Here is a 21,360-nt window from a genome sequence, read left to right as displayed (position 1 = left end):
GTGTCCTCATCTCTGAAATGACACTGCTTATAATCATGGTAGGATTGTAATAAGGATTATGTGAGATACTCAGAACCTGGGCCCAAGAAGGCACTCAGGCTATGTTAGCTTGTGTCTCCCCATTCTTGCCTCCACCTCATGCTTTTTTCTCCCCCAACCTGAGCACATTTAATTAAGGGCCTGTATGATGGGACTTTGTGCAATTGGACATTGTTAAAAATACTTAAAAAATCTAACAATGACATATGCATAAGTGTTTTATAAGCTCCAATGCATTCAGCATCCTGTTCTTACAATCTCTGGGGTTCTAGTTCTGGCTTTACATTAACTAGCTGTGTGACCTCCATGAAGTCACCTGATCTTCCTGGAATTGGACTTTCTGGAACCTGCAAGGCTTTAGAAAATCTCTGTCAGGATTCAGATTTATGTGAGCTCCTGTGTTTTCCTCAAACGTAGATTCCCATTAAGAATCTGCGCTGGCCAAGTGTGCTCAGTGGTTAGAACATCATTCCGTGCACCAAATGGTCTTGGGTTCAATTCCAGGTCAAGGGCACATACCTGGGCTGCAGGCTCTATCCTCGCCACCCCCCCCACATTGGGGCTTCTGCAGGAGGCAACTGGTTGGTGGTGTGTCTCTCACATGATGTTTTTCTCTCTCCCTCTCTTTGTCCCTCCCTCCTTCCCTTCCACTCTCTCTCAGAATCAATGGAAAAATATCCTTGGGTGAGGATTAACCAAAAAAGAAAAAGGATTTAATATCATTTGAATGCTTGTCTTATAAGTCCTTATATTTCTTTATGATAACTATATTCCATCCAAACTCAAAGTTTGAATTTGAGCAGATAGCATTTGAATGGCTGGTGTGTGATTTTGACTAAATACCTTTTCCAAGCTTCAGATTCCTTACAGCATTTTTACCAAGATTAACTGAGATCATATGTGCCTATGATGCTGAATACTGTAAAACATCATTTCCCCCACTTCTTCAGCAGCCTTGTCTCTTCCCTGTTTTCTGGCTCCCCTCAGATATTGATCAAAGAGAGGTCTTGGGAAGTGTGCTGCTAAAGGGAAAAGTGCCTGCTGAAGGGTTTACTGTAGGGGAAGTCACACTGTTCCTCATGAGATGAAACCACGTGAGACTTCCATGTTCCCCTCACTGATGTTGCTCATATACCACAGCGGCAAAGGGACCCCACACCACCTCATCCCCTGCAAGCACAAAGCAATCTCTGGCCAGTGTGAGCAGTTACGTTTGCTGAGTCAGAAGGGAAAGAGCACTTTGGAGGCAAAAGCTTATTTCAGAATTGGACATCAAGTGGGGAGGCCCTTATTACTTTTCCTGTTACTTTGTCTTTCTCTTCTGTTCGCTAGGATCCATGAAATTTAGGTGTTAGATTTGGGATTTGGTAGTAAATGGAAAAAATTGTTCCCAAATTTTCAGTGACCTCCCCACAAATGCCCCAAATTATGTATTTTGAGAGTTTAGATATCCTATCTGGGCCTCACCTTAAATGGCTATAGTATGTGGTACATAGTGGGCACTCAAAAGATATTTTTTGGATAAAAGAGCATAGATAATGAATAGGGCTCTTAGAGTCCCTCCGTTTTGGGGGCTGGTGTTCCAGTGTTTTTTTGAATAAGGCGAGGAGGTGAAACCCTATTTTCTTTTTGTTTATTAAAGCTTACTGCGAGGATGATTGAGGCAATTAATTTTCTAAACTTCCTCATCATGATCGTTGGATTTCAAATGAGATTGGGCGTATTCAGGGTGCTATGCTATAGACATGATCTTTGGATTTCAGTAAATTTTTTTTTTCTTGACTCCAGCTTCTTATGGAAAGATTCAAGGTGTTTACTGACAAACACAACTTTAATTTTTTGTTTCTCTGTTCCCGTGTTATCTGGTTCTCCTCCTCTTTTCTTCACTTACACTTTACTTGACAGCAAGGATTCCAGCATGGCTTGTGTACAGGGGAAGAGAAGTGGTACCCAGAAGTGGGTGAGCCACAAGCAGCAGTAGGAGAGAGAGAAGACTGTTAACCATTACAGAGGACATGGAAAAGAGACTGGGAGAAAATATTTGCATATCACATTTCTGATAAAGAATTTTATATTCAGAATATGCATACAAAGAACTTTCACAACTTCCTAATAAGAAAACAACCCAATTTAAAAAATGGTCTAAATATTTGTATAGACATTTCGTTGAAAAACACATGAAAAGATGGTCAACATCATTAGTCATTAGGGAGATTCAAATAAAAACCACAGTTAGATACTACTTTATACCTACTGGAATGGCTATAAATTAGACAATAACAAGCTTTGCCAAGGATGTGGAGAAACAGGAACCTTGTACATTGCTGGTGGGAATTTAAAATGATACAGTCACTTTATTATTATTTTTTTTTAATTTTCATTTTTTAATCCTCAAGGATATTTTTTCCATTGCTTTTTCAGAGAGAGTGGGAGGGAGAGAGAGAGTGAGAGACAGAGAGAGAGAGAAACATTGATGTGAGAGAGACATATTGATTGTTGCCTCCCGCAGGTGCCTCAGCCAGGGCCAGGGATCGAGCCTGCAACCGAGGTAGTACCCTTGGCCAGAATCAAACCTGGGACCCTTCAGTCTGAGAGCTCACACTCTAACCACTGAGCCAAACTGGCTAGGGCATGATATGATCACTTTAAAAGCAGTTCGTTAGTTTCTTAAAAAGTTAAACCTTAATTTGTCATATGACCAAACAATTTCATTCATATGTACCTACACAACAGAAATGAAAACATATGCCTATGAAAAGACTCATATGCATTACTTATAATAGCTAAAAGTAGAATTAACTCAAATGTCAGCTGATGAATACACAAAATGCATTATAGTCATACAATAGGATGCTATTCAGCAATAAAAAGGAATGAAATAACAGCTATAATATGCATATACCTCAAAAACATTTTGTAAGGGAAAGAAGCCAATAGAAAAGACCACATACCATTTAAGTGAAATGTCCAGAAAAGGCAAATCTATAGAGGTAGACAGTAGATTGGTGTTTGCGTGAGCTGGAAGTGGGAGTGACGGTTACTGTAAGGGTATCAAAGATCTTATTGGGGGGATAGAAACTGGATTATGTGGTGATGGTTTAACAACTCTATAAATTTACTGAAATCATTGAATCATATAGTTAAAATGGATGAATATTATGGAGTATATATTATAATTCAATAAAGTTAAAAAGGAAAAAAGTGCACAGGAAAGAAGAGGAATAGAAACAGGCTAGCAATTCACTGTGCATAATGGATGAGCCGCAAGACTAAGGGAAAGCACATTATAAGAGCACTCCCTGTCTGTCGAAGAGGGAATGAAATGCCAGCAGCGGGCAGTTAGCAAGAGTTCCTACAGGAGGGGCCTGTGTAGCGATGTCTGTGACTCATTTGTGAGTTTTTTCTTTTAGAATTGGATAAAAAATCCAGAGATCTTGGATATAGGTGATGATTTGTACTTTTGGGATCCACTTTCCCATTTTCTTAATCGTTGTTGAAATTATGTGGAGTAGTTGGGATTTGGTCAGTTCAGACATGGTATCTGGGTTTTCTGGAGTCACATTTGGTAGCCAGGTTTGGGAAATGAGCTGTTTTAGTCTCTGCTGGTTTCTGAGAATCTCCTCTTGCCTTCTCTAGCTCCTTTACTAACTTTTCCTTTTCTCCCTGTTTATGAATATTTTTTTCATCTCTTGGTTGAAAGAGTATAAAACCTCAGTATGTACTCTATTGGACAGTTTTCTCTTCCTTGCTTTTCGTCTAGTCAGTCACTTAACCTAGTCTTTTTATTTCTTCTGTTGCAATATCTCTCCTTTGCTCTGTCCTCGCCTTGCTACTCCTACAGTCATCTTCCAGACTCAGGCCCTGCTAGTCTCATGTGTGGCCCATTGTACTGACTTCCTCTGGTCTTTCTGCATCTTGCTTTCATTCCTTTCAATTATCTCCTGATTCTTGTTGCTAGATTCTTCTTTCTAAATAACCCATGTGGACATGCCTTTCTTTTACTCTCTAACCATGAGCTATTATGTGGGAGGGAAATTTTTGAGTTTTAATTACTAATCAAATACAAGGAATTATTTTTGTAGTGTTGAAGATCATGGAGTGTGGAAGCCAAAAGATGCTGGGTTCTGATTATTAAAAGTTAGCAATAAACTTTGGGGAAATCTGCTTGCCCCGTAATTGATCTTTTGAATCACGAGGACAGTAATACCTGCTCTATAGCATCATACATTTATAAATTAAGTGCTTTATAAATGTTAGCTTTTGCTTGTCTTGCTTTCATTAATCTTTGCCTAAATGAAATTCAAGATTATGTTCACCTGATTGGGAACTCTCTACGTTAATCAAACTGTGGTTGCCTCCTGGGGGCTTGCCCTCATTTAGCCACCCTGCTTTTCTTCACTCCCATTTCTCCTCTTGACCTCCTTTCTTCCCTTCTTTCCCTGTCTTAGAAACCTCTACCTCTCTTTCAGCCAACCATAATCTCACCTTTTCCATAAGGTCATATACTGAGAGTCTACTCATATTCCAAGCTCTGGGATTATAAAGACCAGGATGGTTTGTTTCTGCCCTCAAAGAGGTTAGAGTGAAGTTGAAGATCCAGAAGTAAACAGATCACTAAGTACAGAGCGAGAGATTTGGGGGCCATGGAAATACAGCAGTGTACCCTGATGTGGGGAAGCAGGGATCACAGAGGTCCCGTGGCAGCTGTGATACCTGGGTTGTGGCAGGTTTGCTAAGGGTCCTATGGGAAAGGAACATGGAAGGAACATGTGGGAATGCCGAGTATGGCCAAAGATAAGATTCAGTAATCTGTTAGTGAGGTGATGATGGCACTGAGTGATGGAGAGATATGGCAGATTTGAAGCTGTTGAGGAGTTAGTGGCTGACTAATGTTGGTGAAAAGGGAGGAGGGATGTTGGTGGCCTCCTGGGTGTTTGATGCTGGGCCCAGGAGAGGAGGACATGGGGGTCACTGTGTGGTGCCCATGTGGAGATGTCTGCTAGGTAGTTGAAGATACAGCTCAAGCCTGGGGAAGTGCTCCTGGCTGGTGATGTAAATTTAAAGTCAACAGAAGATCAGTGATAGAGATCAGTGGTCAGAGAGTTGGGAGGATTGTCGCAAAAAGAGTAATGTCATGTGAATCCAGTAGAGGGCTTGCGAAAGGAAAAGTGACCAGCTTTACCCTGCAGGGAAGTCAGGTGATACAGGAAGGTAAAGGGCCATTGAATGGGATTAAGACACAGAGAGGTCATTGCTCATCTTTGCCAGAGCTGCACATGTTGTACTGTGTGGGGGTGGGATGGGGAGCGGAGGGGACAGAAGCAGAGGACTGATGACAGAAGGTTGAGCAATGCCTGTGAGGTGAGGAAGTAAGGGAGTGATTTCAAATAACTCCTTAAAAAAATGCTTGTGATGGGAACTTGGGGCGGGGGGGGGATGTGGGAGGTAGAAAAACAGTTATAGGATATTTTGTTAAGCTTCTCATTTAATGCCTTGCATTTAAAATGATACTTCCTAGCTTGGCTTAAAAAACCCAGCAACCCTTGCCCATACTCCTAGCCAACATGGCAGCAGTGTGGTGGAGTGCTGGGTTCCAGTCTCAGCTCTCTGACCTTCCGTTTCTTCATATATAAAATTATATGATGATCTGTCCATTATGAGGTGACTGTAAGCTTAAAATGAAAATATGTACAAAGCAACTGACCGGTTTCCCAAGGTAGAGGCTAAGTCTCGTAAGTTCCTGTTGCACATCCTAGGTACACAATAGAATTTTTGGTGATTGATAGGCTGGACACAGGCCAAAACGAGTTCTTGCCACCTTGTTTATGCTGAGACTGTTGTGTGGTTTGTGGCCTCAGCTGCCCTGTGAGGAGCCACTTGACTGATCTCTTTCTTCAAACAGCCTGCCCTCCCTTTAAGTTGTCTCTGAGCCTCATCAGCCTGCTGACTTTCTCCACCATCAGCACCTAAGCTCCAGGCTCCCTGTTTGGTTTACTGCCGAGCAGCTCTGCGTCTCTGCATGTCCCAGCACCTGCAGGGTGTCGCAACAAGGATTGCTTCAGCGGTAGTAATGGGCTTGGTTCCAGGACCTCATTCATGGGCGGGAATCCTGTCCTGCCACCCACTGCTCCCACCCCCTGCCCCGCCCCCCACCCCCGCTGAGGGCTGATGAAACTGCCCAAGAATGTGATGTCTGCGGTAGGTAGGTGCAGGTCTCACAGCCATGCCTGAGGGTAGGCGGGATCCCTGCTTACAGACCTTCTGGCTGGGTTTTTTTCCAGCCACTCATTGATGCCATCCTTACTGACTGTGTAGCTATGTTGTTGGTTGTCAGGTGGTTCAGTAAACGAGGATGGTGGAAAAAGATCAACCTCTCCTCAGTGTTTCCTGTACTTTAGACCTTGAACTTGGCGCTTAATGTCTCGTGATTCTCAGAGCAGCCCTACGACCTAGGTGTTCTAGACCCTCCGTCCCAGGTGGGAAGGTCTCAGGTTCAGACACTTTAATTAACTGCCCTGAATCACACAACCACCAATGGGTAGAGTCAGGATTCATAACAGAGCTGATGGAAGCTGAACCTGCAGTTCTTTCTTATACTGCCCCGGAATAAAAATAGCGATTCGGGGGTTAATCTTGGGTGGCAGGAAGTGGGAGGGAGGATATAGGGCAGAGGTGGGGTTTGTTTTCCGGTTGGCTTTCGAAGGAACTGCTGATCTTCTAAACTGGAGATCTAGTTTTGTTTGGCTTGACCAATGTTGAAACAAGGAAATTTCACATAAGAATTTAGATTTGAATCCTGTCTTGAAAAGTGAGATGTGGGGGCACTAAGCATGAACAGTGTAGCAGGGCTTGGGGCCTCTTCCCTTGTGGGCCACATGCCCCTCCCAGGAGGCTAACCAGCTCACAGCTCACAGCTGGGGCCTCCTCACTTCTGAGCATTACCTGCCTGACCTGACCCACAGACTCTCAATTTTGCAAACCTTGCTCCTTTATCACCTTGCTCTGTTTATCACTTCATCTGTGTGTGGGTGCATTTGACCTGCATGGATCATCAGGCCTTCTCCTTACTTATCGATGTATCTTGTTCCTGTGCCCTCCTTCACCAACTTCTGATTTTTCTTGCTTTAGTGACCATCACTTAGCACTCTTTACAAATGATTTTCCTGGTTGGTACCTCTTAGCACTGCCCCCCAAAAGGTGGCAGGAAATCACGTTTAGTTCACACTTGAGAATCAATTAATTGTCACAGTTGAGCTTTTTCTTTTTCTGTGGCCATCCCTCTGCTAAGGCCTGTAAGTGCAAACACCACTGGTTGTATTGCTCACTGCTGTTCCGGTTGGGAGAACTGAGATTCTGGGTTTCAGGCCAGGAGAGGTTCATCAGTGTGTGGAGTAGGGGCTTGAAGCCAGGGTGCTATAGGCCCCAAGCGAGCACTGGGAAGACCAGGGGGAGATCAGCATCCAGAGCTACTAAACTGCTACCTTGGGCACACAGCCTTGTTCCTGCTGCTCCCTGGGTCCCATCTCAACATGGGTGGGGAGCCACTGCACCGAGGACAAGCTCTCTCCTTAGCAGGGGGAGCTGCGGGTGTGCCCACCAGGCCATAGCAATATCTTCATGCTCCCTGGCTTCACAGGATCTCATTGCCTGTCAAGGTCCAAAAGCTCTATTATCCAAAGATAAATGCCCGCTAAATGCTTGCTTTCTCCATGCAGGGGTCACGATTTTTGGATTGGTTATTTGGTGGTGGTGGTTCTCAAATGGCAGCCTTGTAGTATAATTACCCTTCTTGTTTGTTCTCCACTTTGCAGTTTGTTCTTTAGACGCTCACCTCTGAAATGGTAAGAGTCTCAGATCTGAGGTTGTGTTGCTGTCCTTTCTTACAGAGAAGCTACACTGAACTGACAGATCCGGTATGGTTAGTGATGGGTCATACTGCTGTAGTCCGTAAGTTTCATGGGTAAAGATGTAATGTTCACAAAGCTGTATAATGCCGTTTCTGGTAAGAGGTACAGCTTTTCTTGCATTGTAGAATCACCTTTAACCTAAGAATCTTTTTCAGTGGAGAAAGAGAGAGAAACTGTGTATGAGTGTGTGTGTGTGTGTGTGTGTGTGTGTGTGTGTGTGTGTGTTTGTGTGCGCGCGCGCACTAGGCCTGCTAAGATACAGCCCTGCTGAAGGCCTTGGGAAAGAAATGTTACCTTACTGGGTACAGTTTACTTCCTTTTGTAATAGAATTAGGTCACGGTATTCATAGGGCACTTCATTAATGCATGCTTGGAGTCAGGATCTCAAAGGTGTTGGACTGCAAAGCACACAGCCCTTCATTCAGGTTTTTCAGGTACTACCCTGAAGTTAGGCTTCATAGCTTTAGCCTACAATTAGGCGTATTTTGGTTCACCTTTAGATTTAACTTTTTCTTTTTTTCAGGTGACTTCTGATTCCTTGATATGTGTATGGGGATGATTTAAACTAAGCTGTAAGTTCCCTTAAGTCAGGGTTGTGCCTGATGCTGCTTTGTAACCGTGAGCCCAAACCTGGGGCCTCCCTTTGTACAGGTGAGGAACCTCAGTGAGATTGGACAGCGTGCCCCACATCACATGGACAGTGAGCAGCCAAGCCAGGAAACGAGCTCCCGTGTGGTGGCTGCAGAGCAGGCTGCCTCTCTGCTGAGCTACGTGGCTTGATGAGTGGAACCTCACAAGTAGCCTGGCCTCTGTCCTAGACTTCATTTCAGTGGGTGTTAGGTTTTTGACTCAGCCTTTAAGTCTGTGACCCTGGGCAAAGCATTTTACCTCTCAGAGCTTGAGCTTGCTCATCTATGAAATGAGGAAAATTATGGCCTAGCTCCCAAAGGTGCTGGGAGAATCTGGTGAGATAATATATATGAAGTCAATTTTGTAAGTGCTACAATAATATAAAGGTGTAATTCATGGCATATATTCTTTTTTTCTACTTAATAAACGTCTTATTACTCGTCAAATTTTACAGTTCACTGAGTTGAAATGTGCATTTTTATGTTCTGATTAGGCAGTCTAATTTATGTGTAGCTAAATTCTGAGAAGGCTGGTCAGAGAGGTTAGGGGCTACAGCCCCAATAGCCAGGATAGTGGCTTCAGATGAAAATGTTCTAAATCAAATATATATTTCAAGTGACTTCTGGTCCCTTAAACAAATTTCTCAGAATTCAAGATCCCAGGTAAAGTTTCCAGTTGCTTGATTACCATTTATCAGAAAGGAAGAGTGCTTTTCAGAAGCTGTTCTCTCTTGTGTAGAAGCATCACAAAGATGCTGTCTCTTGTGTGGAAGAACCACACGTGGCTTAAGCATTATACTTGGGAGTAGTAAATATTCTTCACAGGATGGTGGTCACCTGCACCATTTAAATAAGGTCCCTATGACAGTTGTCTGGGCTGTGGATGAGGGTAGTTATTTTAGACACCTCTCCCAATAGAATGATGTCAGGTTAGCTCCTCTAATTCTTCAAATCACAGTTTAACCAAACTGTAATGAAATAAGTTGGGTACCTAAGAGATAAGCCTTTTTTCATTTCAGCTCTTACCTTCATTGACAATTTAAAAATTCTCTAGTGAGGCCTTCAATACTAGTGAATATTTCACAGTTTTTATCAACATCAAACACTGACTGTTTCTCATTTTCTCCTTTCATAAAACTAAGAAATAAACACCCCACCCCACACATATATGGTAAAAGGATCTGGCATCACTTACAGTTCATTTCATGTATGTGTGTGTGCATATACATATATAACATTTTCTTTAAAGTAATTCCTACTGTCAACTTCTTTGGCATTAATCATTTTGTTTTTGAAACAATGCTTCTCAAACTAATGGAATATTTGAATCAAAATAATTCTGGTTGATGTATGAAGATGGTAACTGGTTCGACGAGGAGAAGTAGTAACCAAGATGTTTATATTCTTACAGTGTTCCCCATGCATCTCCCCTGCCTATCACACCCCTCACTCACTGTCCTCTTCTGTTGCAGCCCTCACCGGCTTCCTGTCTTGCACATGACACAATGCAAGCCCCTCTGCAGGTACCCTCATGACCTGACCTTCCATCTACCTGCCCACTTTCCATCTCTCGACTCCCATACCAGGCCTTTCCTATCTGGGTCTTTTCATCCTGGAATCCCATCTCTCCCCGCCCACTAGGCAGGCTCCTTACACAGCTTTCAAGTCTAACTTATCTGCCTCCTCTTCCCCAAGCCTCCCATGTTTTCCCCACATACCATGTCAGTGCTCCTCAGCCCCTAGTGACTGCCTGGTGGCCTATACCTCCAGCTGTTGCATTGCATTTTCCTTGTTTGCCCGATTGCCCGAGAGTTCCTGCATCCTTCCATCTGCAGAGTCCGGCAGAGTGTCTGCAGGCGTAGTCAAGCCCAGGTAACATTTGACTTAAATTTAGGCTCTCATGAAACATGGCTGATCTTGGTAGGCATCTACCAATTTTTGCCCCTGAATATCTTGCTTGCCTTCTGAAGTGAGAGAGTACAACCCTGGAAGGGCTGAGAGGACAGGAATTGTCCACTGATCTTGTGTAGGCATGGCCAAAGGTCAAACACTGCTCCCCTGGTATTTCTGAACAGCACACTGTGACATGAGGACTAAAGCCGGGAGCTGTGCATTTAATTAGCTCCATAGGTAATGTCAGTGAAGAAAGTGAGCAGGGTCTAAGGGGAAACAGTCAACAGCACCAGCATGAGACTAAAATATAGCTGATGGCTTACATGTCAGGGGAAATCATCAGGAGGGCTGGGGGCTGCCGAGAATGGGGAGTGTTGCCCACTCCCAGGCTCTGGGTATTTTTCCACGCAGGGGTGTGTGTATACTGCCACCAGCTACCTGATTTACAAGAGAAGTGGATTTTTATATAAAATTGTATGAGTTTTAAATTCTGATTTAATTTTGTGAAAACACTGGGCAGAGCAATTAAAGTTTGTCTGTGGGTTACAATTTTCTATGTGTAATTTCATTGTGGGGCTGCCCCAGGTCTCTCCTCTGGTTTTCAGCCTGTGCTTTGTGTGACGTACAGCCTTGTTACCTGATGCCTTCTCCAAGCCTCTCCCTCATTTTGACTAGTTTCCCCTAACTTGGTGGTGTTTTCCTTCCTGAAATTGATAAGCTTGTGACTTTGCGTTTAATTTGGGATGAATACTCCTTCATGGTGCTGATGTGTTAGGTTGAAACATGTGGAAATGTTTTTACAGGTCAAAATGGCACTTTCATATAGTTCAACCTAGTATGTCTAGCACTTGGGAAATTTTCATAATTATAATCAGGTCTACTGGGAGGAAGGGGGCAGAGAGGTTTTCTTGGAGTAATTATGAAGGAACAGCAGTAAATCACTGAAAGTGTGCCACATGTGTGGGCCCCTTGTTATCACACCTGCCCCAGGAACGGCTTTGCTTGGGCTGAGCGGGGCCAATGCCGGCAGCACTCAGAACTCGTTTTCGTTGGTGGGCCTGCTCTCAGGGTATTCAGTACAACTGCAGCCTTCTGCCTGAGAGCGCACAGGGGAGCTCTTTGAGGTCTACCTGTTGGGGCTAGTGTTCCTTTAGGCCTGCTACCAATATCAGAGCTCATTATGCCTGCTTGTTTTCCCATTGGGGTGCTTCCACAAGGCAGACCAATCAAAGAGATAGGAATGGATGCATTTGGTTTACATCAAATAGATAGGAATTATGGAACTAACCTCTGACATAGCTTTTAATTTCCCACCACTGTTTTTCCCAGGATTCATTTTTTCTTGTTTAAGATCCATTTGAACTTACTTCATATTAAGCATCTCTGTAAATTACCTTACTTTTGGTGGGGAGAGGGCCAGGCAGGGTCTAAATAAATAGCCAGATGAGTGTATTGGAGAGAGAGCTTGTCTGTCTGAACTGAATTGGGCTGCAATTCATGGGAGAGGAGAGGGAGGCAGCGGGGCAGTGCACCATCTCCGGATGGAGGCTGGAATGAGGAAGAAAGTTAAGGACATAAGTGGTGGGCTTTGCCACCCTGGTTGCAAGATAACTATCAACCAGGTGGCTGGGAGTATCTTCCAGGATCTACAAGGAATAGGGAGGCCATCAGAGCAAATCACTTACAGATCAACTGGGAGCCTTCCAACTGGTTTCTGCATTGGCCAGTTGTTTAGAGTCTGTCGACTTGCAGTTTCATATAGACTGTAATCTGATGATCAGCAGTGTGCATGCCGGGTCCCAGTATGCCTTCGTAAGGACTGGCTACATATCTGATAGTCGTTATTTCTGGGCCTTAGAATGAAAATAGAGATAATACTTGACGTATCGTACTGGTGGCCATAGATGCGTGTTCATTTTATATTTGTATATATAGTATATATATATTTTGTTGTCTGCAGCATGAAGTTAAAATGAATGTGTTAGGGGAAAAGGAAAAGGGAATATTGATGTTTAACGTTTATTACTGTTGTTCAGCGGTGATCATAGTATGCGATACATGGATACAGTAGTTTACTTTCTTGATGGTATACACTATTCTTTTGTTCCTTCAGTTTGCTACATACAATATGTACTACATACACAGTTTTGAAACAAACCTTTATCTTATTTAAAGTTTTCATCATTCAGGTCTTTAAAATGCTGTGTTGAAACAAAGGACAATTGTACCTGAGATTACTTAAGGGCCGTGCGTTACTGTGAGCCCTGAGCAGCCTCATGTACCCAGTCACTACATGGAGGACTGTTGTCTTTATAAATACATCCATCAAACAATTAATTTTGCAGTTTTTCCAATTTGTCTTTTAGCCAGTTTATCTAAATTATTTTCAGAAGCCCATTGAAGATTTATTTGCAGTATCATTTGAGCCTGACAGGTACAGGCAGAACGCGTCCGGACAGGTAGGTCCTCCTCCCCTAAAGGAGTGTGGCAGGCCCCAGTGCCCAAGTCTAGAGGCAGCTTGTGCCTGTGCATCATTTTCTTGGATCTCTTCTCTCGACTTGTGGCCCGAGAGTCACATAGCTGAGTGCTCTGATTGTACTAACATCCCAGGTAGTCCTCTGTTACCATTTTTCCTCAATTAGATTATAAGCACCTTTTATAGTGCAGATACCTTAGAATTATTTTGTTTCTGCTGCCTTCTCAATACCAACTTCTGCTTTGGAAGCAATCAAAATCTTGGTATATTTAGCAGAGGGTGCCCTCCAGACTCATGAACTTGGAAAGGGTTTCTCTCTACTCCATGTCCTCAGCCGAAAGCCAATAATATCTGCAACCTAGAGCATGTTCAGGGTACAGGCACACCTTCCTCTGGCAGCTGAAAAGTCTGTGTTTCTATCTTGCTAGGCACAGCAACAGTATTAGTAAGAGTGAGGGTTCAGCAAATGCTGGCTAATATTATTGTTTGCCTCGGACTATTCTAAATTATTCAGATATACTTTAATTTATTAAAAGGACATTGGATTCAAATTGCAGATCTGTCAGTTACTTGGACAGGTTACCTAACCCATCTATGCCTCAGTGTCCTATTTTCTAAAACATTCATCATAGGATCTTTTTGAGGATCCCATGAGGTGTTACTATAGTATTACCTCACTCAATCCTTATAAACCTTTCCTTGGAGCTTGGTATGTGGTAAAAAGTCAGTATTTAGTTGCCACCTGAGTGGTAGTAAGAACTAGTAACCCCCTTTTCAAATGAACAATAGACATGTGCTATCTGTTGCTGGAGCACTGGAGCTCCCACGCAAGTGAGGGGTAGAGCTAGGGTTGGCATGCAGGTCCCTGAGTGCTGTCCCCTCCTGCTTCTGCACATATGGGGTGTTCCTATGCTGATTATTACCTGCCATCTCCTTTGGGAAAAGTGGAAAGTAAAGTAGCTCCAACCTGACTGTAGGGAGTAATATACCCGAGACAGCCATTTCTACTGCAGCCAGTGGTGCAGTAATAACTCATAAATCTCTATAATTTTACCTGTTACTACTCACACTAAAGGTTTCTACTAGCAAATAGTTTACTCAGAGCCTTAAAAGGTAGTAACTGAGAGCATGATTGACTGCAGGCAGACATGGGTCAAGGTCAGAGCTCTGCTTCATATTTGTGTACCACTTAGGTCTTAGTTTGTTCAACTTTAAAATGGGGCTAACAGCAGCGTCCACCTTAAGGTTGTATGAGGGTTTAAAAATAATGATATATGTTAAAATATTCAATAGTCTTGGCATGTATTAAACTATCAATGTGTGTTAATGATTGTTGCTTTAGTATTAAGGCTAGAAGGACAGTCTGTGCCATATGAATTCTAAAACATTAGAAAAGGTCATTGAAGTAGTTCACAGAAATTAGTATTAGAAATTGCCTCTTAAGAGAAATTATGGACTCGCTGATATGAGTGACTTAATGGGATGTCTTACACCAAGTGAAACGCAGTTCAGTGCTCCTCTTCAGATGCATTTTAGTGTACAGTGTTTTATGTGTGGTTAGTCAGAGTGTTAATGCAAGATCAAATACACTAATTAGGTATAAGATAGAGGACAGACTTTCTCTGCTGCCCATATCTGCCATATAAGGAGGAAGAAAGTTTAGAAATTCTGCCAAGTCAGACAGGAGCCTGGCTGTAACCACTGGCCTGCGGCAGGTTCGAGCCTTGTTTCTTGTTCACCTTGGTGTCTTGCATGTGACTCATCCACTGAGCCTTTCACCTCATGGTCATGGTTCCCCTGCTCGCCCCTCTGCTTCAGGCATCCACAGTAAGAACTGCGGTTGGCCCTGGCTTTGGTGTTACTGTAACACTTTGCGTCTTGCAGTGGAAGAATCTGCAACCTAAAGAGGTTGAGATTTCATCAGTGTCATGCAGCTGGCTGGTGACGAAAATGGGAGGACCAGTTCTCCTCATCACCTCTGGCTCCTCCAGGGCCTCCTCAGTGTTCCTGTGTTCAGTTCAAGCCTTGGGTTCTTGATAACATCACCTGAGGGCCTCAACTGACCGTAGATTCCAAGCCCCTTGTTTTACTCTGAGGGAGGGCAGGGAGCTCTTGGGGAAGTGAACAGCTTGCCCAAGTCACACTGATCACTTTGGGCACAGTCCGCACGCAAACCCTGGCCGTTTTGCTGTGAGTCCTGGGCTTTCTGCCCCAAACCAAACTCCCGCCCCATGCCTGTGCCCAGAGTCCGCCCTGGGGACTGGAGGGTACTCGCAGGCGATTTCTCCTAGAGTTCACCTTCTAGCCTGCCTTCAGACCAGTCTCTTGGGAGCTTGGGGGGACTTTTCATGGATTTTCTAGTTTTTCTTAGTTTAGAGGCACACGTGAAAGAACAAATGGCCATTCTTGTCTCCCCTATCTTAAATTTCTGGGGCATTTTCTCAGAGTACAGCATGAAATATGTCTTGTTCTTGAAGTGAAAGGAAGAAAAGCAGGCAGATCCTGAAGGGTTCGGACACCACTAACCTAAGTAAAACATCGCTGTCACTTAGCCTGTCTTCTCCACCCAGATCCCCGAGATGCACTGCGCCCCTCAGCATGCTGTCTGTGACTGGGAACGTCTCTCCCCTCCTCTTCGTGAAGTAGTTACCATTTTCTGACCAATTACTTTTTTCCTCTAGGCTACATTGTTAAATGTGGTATTGAGCAATATAACTGCTCCTGCAGCCCCTTACCCTCGACCCACACATACCTGAACTGCTTCTCAAGGGTGTTGGAAACAATAGTCTTACGCAGGGTTTTGCTAAAGTACTAAGAACACATCTGCTTGATCCCAGATTTCAGGAGGAAAGATGGATAACCTCAAGCTCGCAGAAATGCTAATGAAATAAAATACCAGCAGCTTTTGGCTCTTTCCCGAGCCCTGCTGAGTATGTGATAACATAGACACAAACTTTGCTTTTCGTTTTGCTAGTAAATTGGAATCTTTAATTAGAAGGAAAGTTGTTGTTAAAAATGTTAATATACCTCACATGAAGGTAGATTCAGCTTGAGAATATGATATAAAATTCTGTAGCAGATAAATCTTAACCTAATAAATCAAAAAGTCATCCTGCGTAGGCTCACCTATCTTTTAGTCCCATTTCTAATGGAGGAGGACTCAGACCTCCATTCTTGCTGCTGGTTTTCCTCAGTGAAGTGAAGACTCCCCTGCGGATGTGAATGTAAAACAGCTAGGCTGCTGCTGAGCTGTTTGTCAGTAGCTGGGCAGTTTTCTCGGTGCCTTTTCTGACATGTTTTAACATGATCTCTTAAGGATTTAGAAGGAGGATTGCCCTGTTTTTTGTGGTACAATGAAAAGATTGAGATTCTTTTATCAAAATGAGGCAATCGGGATAGAAAATCACTGTTTTCCTTCTGGTCTCTTTTCTAAAAATAAAATATGAGTTAAAGATTATAAAACAAATTTAAGTTTTGGGTCTTGGGAAACAATTACAAGGCACTTTGGATTTGTGATAAAAGAACTCACTTAATCGAAATGATTTCCAGACCATCATTTCCATGTTTGAAGCACATGTACACTGTGCATTTTCTGCCAGCCTCCCTTGGAAACGGTGACCCTCCAGGAAGGACTCATGGCCCCTGTGCAGAAAAGTGGTGCCTTCCCAAGAGGACTTACACGTGTCTCACTCAGCATTTGAATTCCTACCTTTTCTTCAGACCTCAGATTTCAGTAGAAGTACAATTAGTCTTAATCAATGCTGCGTCCTATCAACCACGGCTTTTAAGACAATTTAAAAAAAAACTTTTTTATTTACCTTTCATTGCGGTAGCTGGCCGTCCATTCACCTGATACCGGCGTCTTCAAGTTGAAACAGGCTCCTCAACTCTAATTAAGAATAAACCTTGAAACTAAGGTTGGCAGGGATGTGGGTTTTCTGGTAAAGCATGAAAAATAAACATTTTCCTCCCCTGCCAGACGAGGTAGGTACTTCCCGACCCGTCTTGAGATCGTCCTTTGGGCACCTTGCAAAGTCTCCTGCTCAGGAACAACTGGAGCAACTTGCTCTCTTGCTGATGGCAGTGACTCACACCTAAGAGTAGGTGAGCCTTGTAGACAAGGGGAGAGCATTTCCTGAACCTGCAGGAGTCGGCGGTGAGTCACCTGCGGGAGCAGGGGCTGGACCTTAGTTCCAGAGGACTCTGCGGAGGAGAGCTGGGGTCTCAGCTGGGCCCTACTAACACAGGCCCAGTGTCTAGTTGTGTCTTCTTCTTTTATCTTTTTTTGGGAAGGGGGTCATCTTCCTAATTTGCTAATTAGAAAATATGCATTTACAGCCTTCTTGCTAGTTCAGTTTTGGCTCAAAGGAATCAAAATATATTTTATGAAAGACAAATCCTTTAAAGATTTTATTCTACATATTATTTACCGACTAAAATTACAATGTGTGTATATTTTTAAGTGATAACTTTGGAAACCTGTAGTGTCATACAACAATCTGATGAGCAGTCTATAGACCTATTTTTACAAATACACAAATATAAATATTCAAAATATTTTAAATAATGTTACTTAGCAGGGAGTTCTCTGAATCTTTTGAATTTCATTCTTTCGATGGGATTGGAGGATCAGTCCTGTCTTTATTAAAGAGATTTAGAAGACTACACCTGGCAACTAAGGGGTGAAGTATTGGCCAGGAAGGTGGGGTGGGCTCAGGCCGGGGGATTCAAGGTGAGACTGGTGGCCTGGGAGGCACCAAGGAGACCAGGCCCCAGCAGTGGCCGAGGAGGTGCCTGGGGGTGAGCTTTCAGGCACTGGGGCGATCAGCCGGCTCTTCAGGGATCACAAGGTGCTCGGGTTGGCCTGGACTCTCCCTGAGGCCACCCTGCCTTGTCTGGCCCCGGTCCTGCTCCTTGCCTCACCGACCTCTCCATCGTCAGGGGACTCATGGTAGTCGTTCATCTCGTCCACGTCCTGTGTGTCCCCCTCATCCCGAGTCCCCCTCGTCCCCGTCGTCACAGCGCGCCGAGGCCGGGCTGCCGGTCGGTACCGGGTCATCTTTCTCCGCGACGCTCTTGAGCAGGCCCGATGCCGCCGTTGTCGCCGCTGCAGCTCTGGCTCTTCCACACCAGGCTGCCCAGCTTAAGCCGCAGAGCCTTAGTCACATGGGGCAAGAGTGAGGACACAAGGTGGAAGTACTTGAATTTCATTCTTAAACACAGCTTGTTTTATTCTTTTAAAGAATCTTTGCACATGATAAATTTATATAACCAGATCCCTTTTTCTTATATAATTAATTTTAGAACTTTCAGATAAAAGTCTCTAAAAGAGTCTAAGATTTTCTTCAATGTAATATTCAAAGAAATAAGTAAAAAATAAAAATATAATTTTATGAATTGGAATCAAAACCTGTTACTATCATGGATGATAAATGAAAATGATAATCAAAGATGGAAACTTTTTTGAAGGTAGTAAATCAGTAATAGCTTTATTGAGTGTTTGTTTATGCCTTAAGGGAGTACTGGTCTGTGTAGTTGGTTTTCTTTCCATGTTTATACAGAAAAACAAATGTGTTTAATTTAAATACCAATAGTTGAATATTAAAATTATGTTTCTTCTCTTGCCTTTCCCTAAACAAAAACAAACAACTACAATTTTAATTTATTGTGTGTGGATGAGTAGCTAGCCATAGGGAAAGTCTCCGAACAAAAATTAGCAGCTTTATAATGTCTCAATCTCATCAGAGCTTGCCAGACTGACAAGCAGTCCTTTATTTCGCTTTGCCTCTGCTTTGTGTCATTGACAGCTTTCCCGTGGATTTTGCTTTCAGCATCTGTGATCCATAAATGGATGATGTACTGCTCTTAATGTGAACCCTAACTGGCAGAATAACCAGTGGCCATTAAAAGTGTTGATTCAGTGGGAGAAAGCATCCCTTAGAGCCTCTTTCATAGCATGTTAAACAAAGATCTTCTCTGTAAGTTCTGAGGATTGTCACCCCAGATTTTCAGTGGTGTGTACAAAATCACATTAGGGAACTTATTTGGACATATTTCACAGCTTCTGTTAAAGACATACAGGCAATCTGCTATCCACCTTAAATTTTAATGCATTTATGTCTTGGGGTGACTTGTCTTATTGGGGTCAACTAACTATATACTTATTTTTTCTGTTAAAGAAAATCCCTGATTATCGAGCTGCCAAAAATGTTTGATATACTTTCCTATTGAATTTGAAGGGAAAATGTTTTGATAATTTAGGATTATATCCTGATTTTTGAGTGCCTTTTAAAATAGTCCCTAAAAAAGGCCAATGCATGAAAAGACTATGATAGGTCTTTCTAAATTTGAAGAAGGACCTGGAGTTTGAAGAAGCACCTTGACTTTGTGTGTGTGGTTTTTTCACGAAGATCTCCTCATGGAGGAAGGAAGGGGCTGGTGTCCCATCACCAGTGCAGTAACGGCCCTTTTTTCCTCCCCTTGAGGGTAGGCTGGGAATGGAATAGGCTTTCCCCTCCTTAATGTGACAGTGGGATTGTCGTATTGAAAAGTTTCTTTGCTCGGTGATGCAAATTAAGCCTAGTAATGAAAAAGTTAACATGAGGTGTATGCATTCGTCTTAAAGTATATTCGAGTTGGGACTTGTTAAAGCTAGTCTTACTTAACGTTCAAAAGGGAAGTGTAGTACACGTTTAGTCACGAAAAAAGTGTAACGCTTTGATGAAAAGAGCAGCCAAGAACCAGCCCAAGGCTTTATTATTATTCAAAGCACTGAAAAGTTAACCCAGAGAATTTTTTTTCTGCTGATTTTTTGTTGTAAGCCTCACATCTCATAAAAGCCACAGGAGACTTTATAACAATAATTATCTTGTCGTTTCATTGGAATATCCTATTAAATGCAGGGAAGCTCTTTAATGACATTGTTTAGCCATTACAAACCCCACACTTATTTTGAATACAGGAATACATACTGGGATATGTGTTTGTGCTTCACTACCACCATCATGCTTAAAAAATATGTATTTTTTTTATTTTTTACTACAGGGGATTTTTTTCTTTTGATATTTATTAAAGATGTTAAACCTTCACACAAGTTGAAATAATAGTTCAAGTAAATTTCATCTAGGTTTACAAATTAATAATGTTTCTCACGTATCTGTACGTTCTCTCCTACACACACACATTTTGGGGACACCTGTTTGAGGTTGCAGTCATTGTAATAAATGCCTCACTCCTAACTGTCTCAGCAGCATTTCCTAATAACATCCTTCTGTCTGAGCACAATACTGTTATCAGTCAAGAAATTAATGCTGAAACAATAATATTTTTAAATAGTCCATCTTCATTAAAATATTACAATTTCCCAGTAATACCCTTTATATTTTTGTTGTTGTTGTGGAATCTAATCAATGGTCACATATTAAATTTGGTTCTGCTGTCATTTTAGACTTATTTATTCTTCCAAACAATTCTCTGCTTTTTAAAAAAACCTTTTTCTTTAATCTCCTTGGCTTTTGAAAACTGCTTCGCTCTGTATCTGCTGGGTCCATCCAGTGGGATGTGTAGTGAGGGGACTCTTTTAAATGTTTCTGAGGGACTTTGGGTGTATTACCCTGAAGTCAACACTGGGGTTTAGAGTTTTGAAGTCAAATAGGAATATCTATAATCTTGTTTTAGATATAGACCTGGTTCATGGGTCACTAATCACAAAGCCAGGTGATCCAAAAAATTCACTTTTCTTTCCTCTTTTTTTTTTTAGATATTGGGTAACTCATTCACCTTTTCTTGGTTTCAGTGTTCTGTAAAACAAGGATTTTAGATGAGAATACATAACTTTAGCAATTTTTCAAAATGTATTCTTAAAGAGAAAGAAGTACTCAAGTAGAGAATGTGTTTCTGAGATCTTACAAAGAATGAAAAGTAGGTAATGTAATTGGTCAGTCTTTCTAAATCCTTGAATGCACCCTGTTCACACCTCCCCCTTTTAGTGGGAGACATTGGCAGATGTATTACTTGGTTTTCCTTGATCTTTGGATCATTTTCCCTTGTGCATGACTGCTTCCTCTTCCCTCCCTTCTTTTTTTTTCTTTTTTTTTTTAAAATATCTTTATTGATTTCAGAGAAAGGAAAGGAGAGGGAGAGAGAGAGACAGAAACATCAATGATGAGAGAGTCATTGGTTGAGCCCACAACCCGGGCATGTGCCCTGACTGGGAATCGAATCCCGATCGCCCGGATCCCAGGTTGATGCTCAACCGCTGAGCCACCCCTGGCTGGGCTTCCCTCCCTTTTTTATTGGACTTCTCTGCGTTGACATGGACCTGGGCACAGTGTCCCCTCCTTGGGTGTTGGTAGGCATAATGTTAGTACCGTTGTAATATTCTCAGGTGTATTCATTTCTTCCTAAAGGACAATGC

The 21,360-nt window shown here is 42.6% G+C and overlaps 1 protein-coding gene across 1 annotated transcript in view; it reads left to right on the top strand.

The window, feature by feature from the left end:
* The window catches only part of MED12L (mediator complex subunit 12L), a 322,191-nt gene that overhangs the window by 195,096 nt on the left and 105,735 nt on the right, over window positions 1-21,360 (top strand). The gene's annotated exons all lie outside the window — the stretch shown is intronic.

This window comes from Miniopterus schreibersii, assembly GCF_964146895.1.
Source record: "Miniopterus schreibersii genome assembly, chromosome: 5".
Taxonomy (NCBI): domain Eukaryota; kingdom Metazoa; phylum Chordata; class Mammalia; order Chiroptera; family Miniopteridae; genus Miniopterus; species Miniopterus schreibersii.
This window is presented reverse-complemented; position numbering and strand designations above follow the sequence as displayed.